Source organism: Thermobia domestica, chromosome 2, assembly GCF_964235325.1.
Source record: "Thermobia domestica chromosome 2, izTheDome1.hap1.1, whole genome shotgun sequence".
NCBI lineage: Eukaryota > Metazoa > Arthropoda > Insecta > Zygentoma > Lepismatidae > Thermobia > Thermobia domestica.
The window spans coordinates 153,913,346-153,932,698 of NC_137455.1; the positions used below are offsets into that span (position 1 = coordinate 153,913,346).

The 19,353-nt window shown below is 37.7% G+C and overlaps 1 protein-coding gene across 2 annotated transcripts in view; it reads left to right on the forward strand.

The window, feature by feature from the left end:
• The first annotated feature begins 11,265 nt into the window (after window positions 1-11,265).
• The window catches only part of LOC145676611 (uncharacterized), a 146,259-nt gene continuing 138,171 nt past the window's right edge, over window positions 11,266-19,353 (forward strand). For both annotated transcript variants that reach the window (XM_081747448.1, XM_081747454.1), the window contains exon 1: window positions 11,266-11,378. The gene's annotated coding sequence lies outside the window, so the exon portion shown is untranslated. The remainder of the gene's footprint in view (window positions 11,379-19,353) is intronic.

Here is a 19,353-nt window from a genome sequence, read left to right on the forward strand (position 1 = left end):
TAGATTAATAAAATCAAAGATAGAATCTGTTCCTCGGATGCTGAATCCATATCAAAAAGCCATTATTAGCTATCACTTATCGTTTTTGTTCTATGGCGATAAAGATTGAAACAGGAATGGCTAATTTGAACCACTTCCGGCTTGAATAGAGGGTTAAGGGAGGAGACGGAATCTATTTTTAGTACGCTGAATCGATTTCAGAAAACTTCTCGATATCTTTTATAGTTATTGTTCTATGCATATAAGTATTGGAACCGAAAGTAGTAGTAAATATCAAGCATTTCCGTTTCAGAAAAGTGGTGCAGGTTATGAAGATATGTTCTCTTAAAAAACTGAATTGATTCCAGAACGCTATCTATTACAATTTTGTTTTATCGCGACAAGTGTTAACACCGGAAATGGTTAATTTGAACACTTTCGGTTCAAATAAAGTGTTAACGAAGAAGGTGGAATCTATTCTTGGGATGCTGGATTAATTTTAAAAAATGCATCTCGATATCTCTGACCGATTTTGCTCTATGGAAGTTAGTATTACCTATAAAATCAAAAATAGTAATAACCTTCAACCATTTCTGCCTTTGTGGAGTGTTGTGGATTGTAATTGTATTTCCTCTTGAGAACCTGAATCGATTGTAGATGAACCACTTGTCGCTATCTATTACCAATTTTGTTCTGTGGCGATTAATGTTGAAACTTGTAATCGTTAATTTGAACCACTTCTGGTGTGAATAGAGATCAAGGGAGAAGGTAGAGCCTATTCTTAGAACGCTTAGTCGATCGCAAAAAAACGCATCACTATTTCTTCAATCTTTTGCTTTATAAAAATCCGTATTGAATCCCTATTGAATATACTAGTAAATTCAGCCACTTTCAATTTCGATAGTATTGTGCGTTGAGATGATATATAGCTTATATACTCTTGAGATGCTGTATAGATTAAAAAAAAAACACTTGTGGCTATCTATTATTATTTTTGTTCTATATCGATCAATGTTAAACCGAAAATGATTATTTTAAACAACTTCCGATCTGAATAGAGGATTAATGGAAAAGGTACAGCTATTTCTAGGTAGTTGAATCGATTGCCAAAATCTACATCTCGATATCTCGTAATTTAGTATTAAAACCGGAAATAATAGTAAATATAAACAATTTCTGGTATTGATTAAATGTTGTGGATAGTTGTATGTTGTCTAAGACGCTAAATTGTTTGCAACAAATCGCTTCTCGCTATCTATTACGATTTTCGTTCTATAGCGATACAAATTGAAACCAAAAATGGTATTAGAACCACTTACGGTTTTAAATGGAGGGTTAATTTAGGAGATCGAACCTATTTTAGGGACTCTAAATCGACCGCAAGAAACGACTTCTCAATATTTGTTTCTGTTTTGCTCTGACACCTCTCGACAGACAGACGGACAAAGCCATTCTCAAGACTTTCGACACTTATGCATAGCTTAAGCTTCTGGGACACTGAATTGGTTCTGGAAAATCGCGTCTTTCTATATGTTACCGTTTGTGTTCTGTGTTGATCAACAATGTAGCAGAAAGCGATAGATCTCTACCACTTCTGGATTATTAAATAAAAGTCAAATGCATTAGATGAATCTATTCGTGTTGCAAACTTACATGTATGCTTCTCGCTATTTCTTGCCGCTCTTGCTCTGATACCAGCTGACAGACGAACGGATGGATAGGCAGACAGATGAACATAGCCCTTCTATAAGACTTCCTATACGTATGCATAGTATACTATAGTTTGGAAGTACTAACAAATGAAATAAACTCAGTTTGTTTTACAAAAATTATCCGTTTTCCGTTTCTCGGTAGTTTTCGTTTTCCGGTTTTCGGAAAAATTTCGTTTTCGTATTTTCGAAAAAATTTTCGTTTTTGAAAAATTCATTTTTCGAAAAAGTATTTTTCGAAAAAATATGGCCATCCCTAGTATTCATAGCCGAAAGCTCAACTAAAAAGAGGAAGTGAAAGTGCTAAGCAAGCTACAAGAAGGATGTTGAAACAACGCTTCCACTGGCTAATAGAAAAAGGAAAACAAAAGTAGCTACAGGTTTTTGCCTTTTGAGTACTCATATCTTTTTGGGAATATATACTTGACACAGCATGCCTTTTAAATGTACGCCAGACGTGATCTGTACACATGAAGGTAAAAAATATTCGTGAAAAGTAAACAGATGAGACTAGTTATATGCTTCTGTTTTCTAACTGTCAACTTCGTGTTCAACTGCAGGAACTGACCTTGATACTGCCTGACTCAACACCTTGTAACAAGAGGGCAACTATAGTTACCCATAGGTCTCTTGCAGCTACACAGCGAACTGTGTGTTCTGTGTGTGTCTCTCTCTCTGCCCCTGGCTGTGTTTGCTTTTCATGCTTTGGGGGAAGGGGTAAGACACCCATGCACACCTTCGAACATAAAATGATCGAAAGACGACCTATGTTAATGTAGAGTTCATAGTTTCAAACAGTGGTATATACTGGTTTGAAGGCATGGGCTACCACTGACCTTGCATATTATTATTAATAAAAATGGTAATAATAATAAAAGTAATATAATAATAATAATAATAATAATAATAATAATAATAATCACAATATGCATAACAATGAACAAAAAGTGATTGATGTGTTTTGTTTAGTGATGAGCAAATGCAAGGTCTTGGTCTGAGCTCCTCCGTGGCTAAGCGGTTAGCGTACGCGCCTTTAGCGTGGGAGACCCGGGTTCGATTCCCGGCGGGAACTCATGTGGTTCGGATTCCACGTTAATCAGTAGGTCCACGTCTCATATAGCCTCGCTGCTGAAAGGGACGCTAAACTAAAATCAACTCAACTCAACGCAAGGTCTTGGTCTTGGTCTTGCACATCGAGTCTTGGTCTTGGTCTTGCACTGGAACCCTTGGTCTTGGTCTTGGTCTTGCATGCAAGAGTCTTGCATTTAAGAAATCTCAAGCTTTTCACAGGTAAATTTTACTATGGATATAAGGGATAATAAACTCTACAAAGCACCAGTAGTAACGGAAATACAATGTATGTTTCTAAATGTAATATAATTTAACGTCGTGTAAGTATGATAGCGTACAACATAGGTTATGACCTTTATTTTTTTAATGGGTGCCCATGCTTCACTACTTATAAGATATGCCTAAATCACAGGGTTTCGTAATCTGTTTATATATATATATATATATATTTTTTTTAACAGATCCAACATTCCACTGGTTCCCAAACTGAGGAGGCTACCCCTGTTTCGCATGAAAGAAAATCAGACGGCACAGATTATTGAAATACCATGAATTGCAAAATTATTTGTACACTCTAAAGGCGTCAGATTTTTCTTTCCAACCACGATTAGCTAATTCTTGTATTAAACAAACTTCCAATTAAATATTGAATTTTTGTTTTACTGATTCCAATATGTACTCCATGGGGCAGAGACATTCACATTACGCAAAAGCGATGAAAAAATTGCAGACTTTCGAAACATGGGCATGGAGAAAAAAGGAGAGAATTAGCCGTGTTGAACGAAAACGAATGTGTTAGAAATATTAGCAGTAGGAGAAAAAAAAGAAGAATTTTAGATATTGTTAAGAGGGGGAAAGGGAACTGTTTAGGATATTGGCTGACGAGGAACTGTATTACAAGGGACGTGCTAGAGAGTATTGTGGAAGGAAAAAGAGGGAGGGAGCGAAGCAGACTAGTTGAAGGAAGATATTGAAACAGAAAATTGCCACGTCAAGACGAAGAGACCAGCTGAGGACCACCGAACGTCAAACCTTGTCTGTTGAAGCAAATAACCTGCCAATAATAGCAGAATAGCTATTATGATGATAATATGTTTAGCAATATTGACAAAAAAAAAGAGGGAAAGAAAATTAAAATAATAATTATTATAATCAAACCTCTTAATATTTTAGAATAATTTGAGGGAAAACTGAAAACGACTCAACTGTCTATGTCTTTTGTGTAGACAATTTATATAAATACTGTTGACCTGTATTAGAAATACAAAATAAGGGCATCAAACTCCAAGTTATTTGAAGTCTCACTTGTGAATATGGATTACTAACATCAAGTATCTACTTTGTTGGGTTAAACTAAAATAATAATAATAATAATAATAATAATATATATATATATATATATATATATATATCGTTAGTCAATCACTTTTTTACTATTAGTAAAGCGCTCTCTAATATCGGTCATCTTCGATTATTTTTATGTTTCCCTCTCTTCCTCCTCCCCAAGTTGCCGGATAAGAATTTGGACTTAAACGGCATCACAAGTGTCACTGTTCGTGTCAGAGACCACGAAACTATGGATTCGGCACTAATATTTGGTCATTTTTAATCATTATTATGCATCTCCCTCTTTCCCAAATTACGAGGCTGAATTTGGTCGTAAATGGTATAGGACGTCTCAGTATTCAACTCAGCGACCTCGAAAACTATGGATTCGACACTAATATTCGCCATTTTCGATCATTTTTATATATCTCCCCTCCCCTCCCCTCCGCCAAGCTACGGGGCTGAATTTTGATTTAAACAGCACCTTAAGTATCATTGTTTACCTTAGCGGTCCCCAAAACTATAGATTCCATTTCAATGTCGGTCATTTTCCATCATTTTTAAATATCTTTCCTCTCCCTCTTCCCTAAACTTCAAGATCAAAGTGATATGATAGAAACCATCTCAGGCCCGATTCTCATCTATCTTAAAATAAGATCGAGTTCGGTCAGGTGGTTCAAGAGTTATTAAGTTATATATATATATATATATATATATATATATATATATATATATATATATATATATATATATATATATATATACCCTTTCGCTCTTCTCCCCCTAGGTTCTACCACCAAAGTGAACTGACATATAACATTCCAGGCTTGAACCTCATCTATGTTAAAAATTTGATCGAGATTACTCGTTTGGTTGAAGTTGTTAAGTTTTATTTATTATTATATAACTCCTCCTTCTCCCCTCTCCTAAGCTTACCGTCAAAGTGAAATGATGAAAACACTCCCAGGCTCAAACTCCATCTGTGTTGAAAATTTGATCGAGATCGGTTGGGTAGTTCAAGAGATTAGGAGTCACAAAAATAGTCACTTTCAATTTTATGACATAGATTTATTGTTGTAGGATAATGTTATATCGCTCAACCCTCGATGTGTCGTATACCTAAGGATGCTAAAAGTTATATTGATAAACAATTATTCAACGTATAAGCATCCGCCCATGAAATCAAACTTGCGGTCACATGTATTAAGTTTTTTCAATGTCATGAAAATGTTATTTCGATATTAATTTTATGAGCACACATTAAAAATTCCCAACGGATGCTTGAGTCTGGGAGCCAAGGCCATACCTTTGTAGTCGACACCTATGGTGTACGGTATCACCAATGTTCAATACTACATTTCACTTTAGTTTTGGAAGAAAAACACCACTAATATGTTTTAAAACGAAACGAAATATCTAGTTTAACGTCCCACGATTATGCATCGGGGCTAAGGGAGACGGTATTCATGAGAAATGAATGAAATAGTGGATTGAAGAAAGTAGGAGGGAACATCAAAACACCGAGAAATAGAGACCTGCACGGGCCGAAGTTTTCGGCCCGAGCCCAATCCAGCCCGAATGTACGTAGGCGCGGCCCAGCCCGGACCCGAAACGTTTTTGGAAATTTTCGGCCCGAGCCCGGCTCGGCCCTATAAGTTTTTTAAAATTCTTGGCCCAAGCCCGGCCCGGGCCCGATAAATTTTCGAAGTTTCATTTTATAACATTTTTCACGGGCACACTTCTTCAACGTTTGCCTTTATTCTAATTATCGTTTAACGAATGTCAATAATTATTAACCCTCGAGTAGTCGCGCCGCGGTCAAAAGCACCACAGGGAAATTTTCGCACAGTTTTCGATCGTGTGTCCATTGAGTTTGTCCGACAGACTTCGCCGTCTAGCTAATCTTGCCCCTCACCTTCCCAAACATTCCTGCTCAATCACTCCGTTATCCGTTGTTTAGTTTAAGTACTAGTGATTGTTTAGTGATTCTGCGGTGCTTTCCACCGCGCGCGACTAACCGTGTAATGTTTTTTCTCAGTGTTTCGCTCTGCACGTGACCTTTGCTTTGGAGATGTTTTAAGCTTTATAAACATAAATATTATTTTAATGGACGGAAGAGAGGTCGACAGAGTTAACAAACTGATACCAAGTATGAGAAAAGAGAAAATTAGAACTGAACAGCTTAAAACAACGGAGAGAAATGTTAGGGATTGACTATTTGGATAAATCAGCCGACATGATCTCGTGGAAGCTTTGTCTGAGGAAGATCATAACACATATTTATATATGAGTGAACACGAAAGGTCAAGTGAGGAGTCTGCGAGCGAATCTGAAGACCTTAAACCCAGAAATGACCAGCGATTCCCCGAATGTAGTCAGAGCAAGAGGGGACGAAATAAGCGACGACGAAGTGTAGAACAGTGTAAATTTGAAGATAACCTAAAATAATTCAATGTAGTGCTGTATAGGTGAAGTTTCAAAATAACAGGACCTTAAAATAATTCAATGTAAATTTGATTTGATTTCAATTTAGCGCCCTTTTCAGCATCAAGGCTATGTAAGACGTGGACCTACTGCTTAACGAAGGATCCGAACCACATGAGGTCCCACCGGGAATCGAGCCGGCAGTCCCACGCCAAAGGCGTGTATGCTAACCGCTTAGCTACGACTGAGCTCTAATTCAATGTAAAATGCGCTGTGAAGCTTTGTTTTATTGTTATGTTTATATAGTATATTTTTAACTAATTTACTATTGCATTTCTAATTTTAGACGAACCAAAGTTGACAAAAACAAAAGATCATCATCAGGTTTAGAATTTTCAATAAAACCAGTGCGTAGCTATCTATCTAAAGAAATATGTACCGACAAAAACATTTTATTCCAAATGAGAAATAAAAAAATAACATGTCTAGTTGTAGGTTTCTCTAATAGTTATTACTGTAAAACTTATTATAATAATAAAAATTTTATTCCCTCTTAATCAGAAAATATACAAAATTACGTTTCTAATACAAGAAAACTGTTTAAAACGATTTTTGCAACACATTATGTTCGTTCGGTCCATTTGACCGCGCGCGACTACTCGCGTTACTTTTTCAGCGCGACTTCTCGAGGGTTAAAGAATTGCAATTAATCGGCCCCAGACCGGCCCGACCTGAAAAGAAATCAGTGTCGGACTGCCAAGCCCGGCCCGACTCAAAGAAATAATAGAATCGGCCCGCCCAAGCCCGGCCCGCGGGTAGGGCCGGGCTTCGGGTCTCGGGCAAGGCCCGGCCCATGCAGGTCTCTACCGAGAAAACCCACACACACGGTGTTTGTCCACTAAAAAGTTTCCATGGCGCATGCTAGAATCCAACCAGGGACCCGTATAACCACATGTGACTGCTCTACCACCGAAACGGTACTTGTGCAAGACTCTTGCGCAAGAATCTTGGTCTTGGTCTTGGTCTTGCAGGTGTGGTCTTGGTCTTGGTCTTGCACCCCTTGGTCTTGGTCTTGGTCTTGCATCGGGATTCCTGGTCTTGGTCTTGCATGCAAGACTCTTGCAAAAACTGCAAGACCACGACTCTTGCGCTCATCACTAGTTTTGTTTGATCTTTTGTTTTGAGACCGTTAATGTTTTCCACCGTAAATGAAATTCCATCATACATTTGTGCAGTTAACTTCTTGTGGATTGCGTTCGTAAAATGTTAATTTTTACCAATGTCACTTCCGTCAAGAGTCGCCTCTGTTACTGACGTTGCTTGTCATTCCGTACCAGTATACATAAAAATTCTGCAGACATCATTATAATTGTTATGTTTATTATCGCTATCTAAATCTCAAATTTTTGCGTTGTGTTAACAAACGATTCTCAGGCCCTTTTGTTGCGGAGACATTCCGACCCGGGCCCTTTTGATGAGGGGCGTTTTGATTCGGGCCTTCTGTCTCGGGCCCGTTTGTTGAGGAAATATTTCGACCCGGGCCCTTTCGACGCGGGCCCGTTTGACTCCGGCTTTATTTGACCCGGGTCCATTTGACGCAGGGCCTTTTGACTCGGGTCCCTTTGTCGTGGAACACTTTTGACTTGGGTTATTTTTATGAGGGGCGTTTTGAGTCGGCCCCTTTTGAGTCCAGCCCTTTAAACCAGCACCCTTTTGACGCACGGCCGTTTGACTCGGGCACTTTAGTAGGGGGACCCCTTTGGACTCGGCTCCTTTTTATGAGGGGCATTATGATTCGGGCCCTTTTGTTGTGGAGACCTTTTGAACAGGTCCCTTTTCATGTGGGGCCGATTTCACTCGGGCCCTTTTGTAGCGGGGCCCATTTCGACGCAGGCGCGTTTAATGCAGGTCCTTTTGACTCGGGTCTTTTGTCGTGAGACTCTTTTGACTATAGCCCTTTTGATAAGGGGCGTTTTGATTCGGGCCTTCTGGTTCGGGCCCTTTTGTTGAGGAGACCTTCTGACCCGGGCCCTTTAGACGCGGGGCCGTTTGACTCCGGCTTTATTTGACCCGGGTCCGTTTGACGCAGGGTCTTTTGACTCAGGTAACTTTGTCGTGGAACCCTTTTGACCCGGGCTCTTTTTATGAGGTGCATTTTGATTTGGACCCTTTTGACTAGGGCCTTTTTAATCCGCGACCTTTTGACTTACGGCCGTTTGACTCGGGCCCTTTCGTAGCGGGGCCCCTTTTGACTCTGCTTCTTTTTATGACGGGCGTTTTGATTCGGGCCCTTTTGACTCGGGACTTTTGTGGAGACCTGTTGACCCGGGCCCTTTTGATGTGGGGTCGTTTTCACACGGACCCTTTTGTGGCAGAGCCCCTTTTGACCCGGGCTCATTTGACGCAGGGCCTTTGACTCGGATCCTTTTCTCGTGGGCTCCTTTTGACTATGGCTCTTTTTATGAGGGGCGTTTTGATTCGGCCACTTTTGACTCGGTCCCTTTTGACGCAGGGTCGTTTGACTCTGGCTCTTTTGTAGCGGACTCCCTTTTGACTCGGGCTTTTTTATGAGGGTCGTTTTGATTCGGGGCCTTTTGACTCGGGCCCTTTTGTTGCGGAGACCTTTCGACCCGGGTCCTTTTTATGAGGGGCGTTTTGATTCGGGCCCTTTTGATCCGAGCCCGTTTGACGCAGGGTCTTTTGACTCGTGCCCTGTTGTTGCGGAGATCTTTTGACTCGAGCACTTTTGTAGCGAGGGGGCCATCTCGACCCGGGCCCATTTGACGCAGGGCCCTTTTGACTCGGGTCTTTCTGTCTTTGCCCTTTTGTTTGGCCCTTCTGACATGGAACCATATATATAACGCAGCAGCTGAAATACCTGTGGCAGAGGGCCTGGGGGAGTATGAGTAAATCGATGATCGATCGATCCAGGGCGCAGTAAAATTAGTTACACCACTGTTCATATCTATTTCTTTCTATTCTCTCGACATCATGTCTGGAGATGAATGTTCTGACTAATAAGCTACAGTGGCGAAAGACGATATACGCTATCAATGATAAATGTTATGACTGTTAATATATATAGGAAATAAAACGAAACATTCTATATCGGACTTCCCCTCCACCCGTTGAAAAAAATCCTGCGGGCGTTAGTGATTATGATGTTGCTTAGTTACTGTATTATATTGTTCTATACACGGAATAAATACTTACGTGTTTTATATAATAATGAGAACCTTATTTACATTTATTACGGCCCTTGCTTTACGAGAAACATTTTCACGTTCAGCGTAATCAGTTTCCATTCTAAAATAATTACAGTGAGGCGAATGAAATAATTCACGCACAGATTTAGGACTTAGAATAATTTTTTGCGAACATGTAGTAAATCCCTGAAGATTAAAAAGCGCTAGTAGCAGTAATTAGCTTAGTCGTTTCCTATAGTCCCTTAGTGACTTACATAAATCTTACAGATGTTGTATCTCTTTCTTTCTCCTTTCTATACTTCATGTCTGGAGATTAATGTATGGACAAATAGGCTACAGTGGCAATTTTAAAAAGTAAGATGATCTACGCTATCAGTGACAGATGTTGTGGTGTTTAACTTAACATATAAGGCAATAATACGAATCTTTTCAGAAATGACAGTGCACTGATGCTTCAAATCTGTGTCTTTACTCCCTATACCTACTTTATTTTCCTAGTCAAAATAAAAACTCTTCAAAATTAATCACAAATTCTTATGCAACCATCCCTTCTTTAATGTACTGCGCTGTCACATACCCGTCACGGCGATGTAAAGGCACTTTTGGCGACGAGGATACATAGGACAACGTGAATAGTGTTATTGGCCTTCTCATACACAAAATTCATCACAGTTAAATTTTTATAATTTTCGGAGATGGTCGAACAATCTGTTCTGGACCATTTCATATGGATTGACCCCATATGATACACAAACACAGCAAATGGCTACTAAAAGCCATGCAGCTAGCGTGGGTTCATATGATTGATTTCACCTTTATTCATTTGAAATCGCTAGGAAAGTTTAGTATTGGGTTTGATCACCCGAACGGCGATATAGGTTGCACACTGTGTTTTCATACTGTGGATGAATCAAGGTAATAAGCTCCTAAGCTTCTATTGTAATATAGCCAACTTTTGCATAAAGAACACCTATGGATAGACAATTGGGGGGGGGGTGCATCATGGACATAAGGGGGGGGTGGGCACCACTGTGTAATTTAACATAAAACTACAGAGTATAAATGACCATAATATAAAATAAAGAAATAATCATTCGAGATTTTTAGACTGTAATGTAAATAACTGAATATAATTATCACATAATTTAAGTTGGAGGAGTTAAAATCCTTTGAGGGAAATATTTCAACAAAATACATTATTTTTTATGGTTAGCAGTGGCGTATTTACGATTTTGTTTCAGGAGGAGCTTTTCGGAGGGGGGGCTTTTCCTGAAAATGTGAAAATTCTGCAAGATAATTCATATACTTGACTGTAGTAAGCAAGATTTCGGGGGGGCTTAAGCCCGGAAGCCCCCCCTAAATACGCCACTGATGGTTAGTATTGAAGAAGTTCCAAGTTACGTTTGGGGCTTTGTTTCACTTATATTTCTCTTTCGTTGAATGAGATTATGTGAATTTCCAAATTATGTGAATGTGAGATTACTGCACCTTTTGGAAGTGGAACGCTTTATTAATTCTGTAGTAGCCATTTAAATTTAAAGCGTTATACACAGTGTATAAAACACGTCACAATGTAAAGCATAATGGAATTACCATGTTTTCTAATTTATTTCACATTATGAGTGTTATTTTATTTTTGTTACGCTAGACACACAGAAAAAAGGTAATTGTGAATCAATGTGAATAAGTTGTAAAATTTTCTGCTTTTTAAAATCTATTTTGAATTTGATGTTTGTCTTTTTTTAAAAGAAAAAAATCTCAAAAATGGTTTTCCTACAGAACAGGAATGCTATTTCGGTGTGTGCATTTCTTCTGTTGGTTCCTGTAATTCTGCAGGTCCAACATTTAATCAGGAAAGTCCAGTAAATGATTTAAACATTATTACATGTATAATGAATATGTAAACTAATTCTTGTAGTTAATAAGACAAATTTAATTTAGGGCATTCATTCAATACTACGAATTACTTAGAAACTCATTTAACGGTTGCTTCACTACTGTCGTAACACAAATATCATAATCTTACACCACGTGAGTGAATGAAGCCAAACTTAGTGTTATCTAATGAAACCTAAACTAACCTTACCTTACCTAATCTAAGATAACCTAACTTACTCTTAAGTCATTATTGTCATGTTGAAAAGCTTAACGAATTGAATAGCTTCATTTATCTGGTTTGAAAGTAATGTTGTATGTTCAAGTAGCCTTGAAAAGAATTGATTTAATAGCGTCTTAGCGTAGGTAATGTTGAATTTCAAGTTTTGCTCAAACAAACAATGTTCATTGCGTTGTGCGTTTGGTTTGGGCTGACCCAATGACATGCTAATATGCCAATTGCTTGAAATTATATATATATATATATATATATATATATATATATATATATATATATATATATATATATATATATATATATATATATATATATATATATATATATATATATAGGGTGGAAGGGAACAAGACCGAAAAACTTCGGGAGCTGATTCTACAGCTAAAAACAAAGAAAAAGTTTGAATAAACATAGGTCCAACATAACCAGGTCATTTTACGTTTGTACGTATTATTCATTTTCAGATCTTCTACTGCATCCCATTTGGTGAATCCCCTTCTCCCTTTGGGGAGTCCCCTTGTGCAGTTCGCTCTGCTCCTATCTGTTTGCACCGTTATTTTGGTGGGATATGACTTTCTTTACACTCTTTTGACCCGATGTCAATATCTCTATTTGTTCGGCACATATTGCACTTACGAGGGAAGGGCGCGATATCGCTCAGAGATAATTGCACCAAATTTGGTGTAGGAGTCGGCAATGGGAATAGAAACGAACGTGTGGAAGCATTAGTTTCGCAGGCGTTGGGATTGAGAAATAATGAACCCTACAGTTCTGGAGAAGTATGGCCTGTCAATCAGATATTGATGGGACGAAGCCTTTGCTAGCTGATGTGACCAACGCAGAAGTTCAATAAAGTAGAATGAAAACAGAAAAGATGAGCTGAAGGGAAAATGCACCAATATCCGCCCTCAGTCCCAACAGGCGAATGCCGGGATACTAAGTTTATTAACTGCCCTTGCCATTACCCATTGGCTATGCATCACTATGTTAGCTTAATGAAATTATATTAAGAAAATAAAGAAAATACACGGAAATTAATCATGGGCGTCGCCAGAAGTTTTCCAGGGAATGCTTTGAAATGAAGTTCCTGTATTTCTTCACATTATAAGATGCTGTCAGTACGCAAGTATTAAATGTTTGAACCCACCAATATTAACTGAATCCATTTGTACGAGTTTTTGATATCTAGGAATTGGCGCCCACCAAAATTAAGATAGTGTGTTTGTGAGGAAAATTTAAATATATATTTTGGGATTAGTGATATTTAAAATGGGAACGACTGTGGTCGACCATGACAAAAATAACAGTTTGAATACATACAAGACTGCTCATTAACACAACTATGTTAACGCAAAGGATAAAGGAAATATTTGAATTTGGTTTACTCGCCAGTAGAAAGCAGCAAAATGCATTGGACAGAAACAGCCTCGTAAATACAATTCGTTCAAGACTCCAAATTAAGTCACACATGTTTCACAAATACTGCACTTTAATAGTGTGAACACAAAGTGAACATGAGCGTTCATGACATCGATTTATTTCTGTGTAAATATTTTCTTTATTTGCTTAATATCATTTCATTAGGCTAAGTAGCGATGCATACCCAGTGGACAAGAGATAAGGTGGATAATGGCAAGGACACTTGATAGATTTAATATGCCGGCATTCGCCTGATGGGACTTACGGCGGACATTGGCGCATTTTCTGTTCAGCTCATGTTTTCTGTTTTCAATCTACTTTATTTAACTACTTCTGCATTGGCCACAACAGCGAGCGAAAGCTCCGTCCCATCAATATCTGAAAGACAGACAATACTTCTCCAGAACTATAGGGACCGTTATTTGTGGTTCCAAACGCCTGAGAAACGAACGGTTCCATACATTCTTTTCTATTCCCATTACCTACTTCTACACCAAATTTGGTCCAATTCTCTCTGAATGACATCACGCCCTTCCCTTGTTAGAAGAAAGAGGCCGATGAAACACCGCCGAGTTAGACCTATGTTTATTGGAACTTTTCCCCTTGTTTTTAGTTGTAAAATCACCTCCTGAAGTTTTTCGATCTGGTTACCTTCCACCCTGTATATATATCGTAAACTAGGGTTACTTTGCACGGTATTTTGCAGTTTTATTTAATTATTGAGAAAACTGTGTAGTCAAAAAGCTTTCTACATTATTGGTAGCTCAGTGTCAGCTAAATCGAATCAATACAATAGAAAAGGACACAAATTGGCACATTTTTTCTAAATATGTGTTTAAGAATGGTGCAAAGTTACCACATGAATCGTCTAACTGTGTACAATTGTTTATCGGAGATGGTTAGAAGCCTTTCTTAGCGCAAACGTGCAAAATATATTTTTTATAGTTTAACCATTCGCCATATATTATTGCGAAAATGATTCTGAAATCAATCTTGAAATATATGAGTGTTAAATCATTCACTTTTTAACGATCTAGCTGGTATTGACTGGTCCACCAACTATCCAAAGACACCCCAACTTCTGTGCTTTGTAATTAACACAAGGAGGGGCGACGTCACTAGAACAATTATCTCAAAACATTACTGACATCGACGATTTTCAAGAATCTGGAATTTTTATCCCACTAAAGGCGGAACTTGAACTTAAACGGCATCGATAATGTCGCCATTATTTCAGCGACCCCAAAAATTAGATTCGACACTTTCGATTATGTTTACCTGTCATCCTTTTCAACCCTACCTTTAGAGGTGCTAGAGGGATCTCTTACTTCCACAGCATTTTTTAAAGATTGTAAGTCATATGTGTACGTACCAAATTTGTTTGAAATTCCTCGAGGCATTCCACAGTTATGCTGGAAAATACTCGTACATTCATAGACCTAGGATTAAGGATTTAGATTTCTGGGCTTTCGACATCTATGGCCATTTAGAACGTCAGGTATGAAATACGACGTCCCTCAGTGAGCACACTATCCGGGGAGAGGGAACGAAGAAAGGGTTGGGAAAGAGAGGAAGCGGCCTTGGACATATAAGTTAGGTATCATCCCGGCATTTGCCTGATGTGAATGAGGTAAACCAAGGAAAACCTCATTCAAGATGGCTGGCCTGAAGAAGCGTTTTATACTTTTTCGACCGAGTGCCCCCACCGGGAATCGAACCCGGGACTGCTCACACCGAAGGCGAGAGCGTTAGCAACTATGCTACTATATTCATATACATACATACTTTTAATTTTATGTTTGCACCTGTCAAAACATATGGAACTGAGTGAATGATGAAAGTGGAAGGAAACGGAAGTTTCTCGATTAAACCCACGTTCATGGTATTTATCCAACACAGTTGTTTTTGAGATTGAAATTAGCGGAAAGAGGATGAATTCATTACATTCCATGAAAATATGTTAACAACGTTTTTCAAAACACGTGGTTTTCAATTAACATTACATATTTTCTTTCAGGCATTCGAGTTAGACCTATAACTTATGATTGACATTACTAAAGGCCAAGAGAACAAATCGCCTCAACTTAAACATTACGTAAAAAGTAGTAAAAAAGAAAGTCTAATTTCATGATTGATTAATTATGATAATTTTATTTAGTAACAACAATATCCTTACTTGAGATATAAATCGTAGACTTACATATTGAACAGTGTAATAGAATACTTTCAACATTGAAAATTTTACGGTAGAGATTCATGTGACTTCCAAGAAGATATTGCTAGATATCATATTATAACAACTGCAGGCAATAGAGTATTCTGGTTTCTATTTTATAAAACAGTCCAATTCTAACCTATATAAAATTTCAGCAATGCATTTAGAAAACTGTTTGATAACATAATGACGCTCTTGAAAATAATTAATAATAATAAGCATGTTAATTTCATTTCATGCAAAAAAGGTTTTGATTAGGTCCATTGATATATTTCCATACTACAGTCTGAGCCAAAATACCCATTACTCTCTGTGTGTTTCATTTGTGGGTGTTGATGAATCTGAAGTGAAAGGATATTGAAAAAAACTATAGACAACACTTTATTCATAAGTGTTTGGGTGTATTCTGTAAGTTTTACATCAGATAACTATTCTCCTCCAGATACGGTGTAAAATTCTTGGCAGCATTCCTGGAAATCGAAGCAAACGCATTCCGAACAATTGTAGATGTGAGCTTGTCAATGTAAATTAGTTGTAAGGTAACTAGTGCTAATAACTTTGTTTGATATACTATTACTATATTGCACTATCACATGACAAATCCAGACTCCTGAGAAACTAATCTAGACGTGCTACAAACTGTGGAGAATTCATGCAGTAAATTTGTTGGGAAACACTTCATTGAGATATTCTCTTACGGCAAGCAAATAATTTACCGGTGGGAGATAATGTGGTTTGGATCTCACGTTTAACTGTAGATGTACTTATCAATTGGTCTCGTGCTCAACTCAGGACACTAAACTCCAAATCAACCACATGAGTAATGTAGAACCAATGTTCCATCTTTGCTGAAACCATACTTGATCGAAAAGATCTCTAGCCTGAGTTGAGGGATAAACTACCTTGTAATACGTATGTTTGTAGAGGTTATCTGGTTAACAGCACTGTCAAAGAAATAGGCTGAACAGGGATGTTGCAGACATTCAGCACAAATTATCACATAAGGAAGATTTCGTTCCAACTCTTCAGAGAAGTAGGGATTCTATTTTCTATGCAGATAATGTTTTCGCTTGTGCACTGCGGTAGATCGTAACACATGTAAAGAAACAATAAAATACACCTAAGACAAACAACACAATATATCAGTGAGAGGTACTTGCAATGAAACATTCAACGGTCACATCCCTATCTGCAATGAAACAGATGTAGGTTGAGGAATTTTATCTTACATTTGTAACGGATAATGGTACATTTTTTTTCTTTTTGTATACTAATAGACTCATTTAAGCTCACATTATTACTATCATTATTAGTTGTTGGATATTTTAGAATATTTAAAATACTTGTTCTATCCATTAGTTATTGAACTCCATATATTTCTACACTTTCTTGAGAATGTAGTAACTTCTTATTTGTGATGGCTGTTCAAATTTATGTACTTTATAGTAATAATTTAATTGTCTATGCATATACACATACACCTCAAAACGGTGCCCCTGGTTAAAATTCACCAAACTACAGCAATCTACTCCTTGAGAAATGTTTTCAGTTCAGTGGAAATAAAACTGAAAGTTTGCGTCTGCTTCACAAAAAAACATCATCTGTATAACCACATTTTTTTTCATGTCAAGTGGAATTTATTTGGAACAGTCATTTCATATATCACGAAAAGTAGTTTATATTTTTTATAATTTATTTCGAGCTGACATTGCGTAACTTAATGAAGTAAGTAATAAACATGTGAACATATTAGTGGCAATATTAGCACATGATTGAGCTATGGAAATATCAATATCTTTGAATAACACTAGTTAACAAATTTAAACTTTTTGTTTGTTACATGAGAAAAATCACCTGATCTTAAAGGAACTTTTTGCGCTGAATTCGAATATGCACTCGGTTTCTCTCCATCACGTACAGTTTTCCCGTAACAGAGGGATTTTCGGGAAATTCCCTCAAAAATTTCCCTTTTTCAGATATTTTATTCCCCTAGCTCCTGTCCCCTTACATATAGTAACATAGAAATTATACCTAAGTATACCTTAATTTATATTTAATAAACCCTAAAAGTTTCGTAAAAATCGCTTTGTTCTTTCTAGAGAAATAAATATATTTGTATGTATACTGTGTGCACTGTTTATTGCACCTGATAGTAATGCTTTCAGATCTCCTGAGTTGGGGTAAAAACGATTTGCTTTATTACTACAAACACAGACATAAAAATGAATATTTACAATAGTCAACAAATTGCTCTCTCCTCTGTAAATTAGAAACGTGTATAAAAATAGAATGTACTTCCAACGTATATTTTTTTAAACGTACAGTATATGTATATCTTAATACATATATATACAATTCTCCAAGTTTTTTCGTTTTGTTCATGAAATGGTTATCAAATGTAACAGAATGCAAAAGAAAGAAAGAATGGAATACAGACTCATTGTTGACAACAATGAACTAATGCAGTCTGAATTTTCCACTACGGCATCGTTTCCCCCCTCCCCCCGCGCATTTCTTTCTTTCTTGTGTTCTTGACACCTGGTGAGGGAGTTTTGTACATTTTTATATTGACGTGTGGTTTAACACTACTTCACTTTCAAAGTTGTCTTTGCTGCTAAAAGTGCTTTCATGTTTGATCTTAACGGCATTATACCCAACTAAGACCAGAAGTCTAGTTTGTGATCAGTACAATGGCGTCAAGAGGATGGCGTTCGTGTGTTAACTCACCAAATAGTTTTTGTTATGTGTGTGGCCAGTTTGTAGTTAAAGAACAGTGTAGATCCATTACGCCATCGGTGAAGCTAGCATATTATATATATTTCGGATGTCGTGTGGGAGATCAGGACAAAACTTGGGCACCCAACATAATTTGTGCGTCGTGCTACGTCACTTTACTTGCATGGGCCAAAGGGAAACGGAGGTTCATGAAATTTGCTGTACCAATGGTGTGGAGAGAACCCACCAACCATCTGGATGATTATTTTTGTCTCACAGTAGTTAAGGGACATTCTAAAAAAAGCAAATACACAATAAGTTATCCCAACGTTAAATCCGCAATTAGACCTATTCCGCACGGGGATGAACTTCCACTTCCCGAGCCCCCTACGAACTGGGAAGAGATATGGCCAAAAGACTCTGATGATGATCATGACCTTGATGAACCATCGACATCAACATGTACATCCAAGGATCCAACGTTCATCCCTGACTGTGTTCGCGAGCCACATTTCATCCGGCAATGTGAACTTAATGACCTAGTCCGTGATTTGCACCTGACAAAACAAGAGGCGGAACTTCTGGTATCAAGGCTCCAGCAGTGGAACTTATTGGATGCAGAAACGAACATATCAGTGTACAGGAAAAGGCATGTTCAATTTTCAAGCTATTTCTCAATGCAAGATAATGTGTGCGTATGTACGGATATAAATGGGTTGATGGCGGAGCTAGGAATTCCTTACGTTCCAGAAGAATGGAGGTTATTTATCGACGCGTCAAAGGTCAGCCTTAAAGCTGTCCTTTTACATAATGGAAATAAAAAACCTTCTATACCACTTGCGCACTCAGTGAAGATTAAGGAATCCTATGACACCATGTCAACTTTGCTAAATCTTATAAATTACAAGGACCATTGTTGGCAAATATGTTGTGATCTCAAGGTAGTTGGTATTTTATTAGGACTGCAGTGCGGTTACACGAAGTACCAATGTTTTTTATGTTTATGGGATAGCCGAGCTGATGACAAACATTATGAAGTGAAGGAATGGGAACCTAGAGTGAATTACGTACCTGAAGAATGCAACGTCAAATACGCTCCTTTGGTAGATCCTAATAAGATATTACTACCGCCACTTCATATCAAGTTAGGACTTATGAAAAACTTTGTCAAAGCCA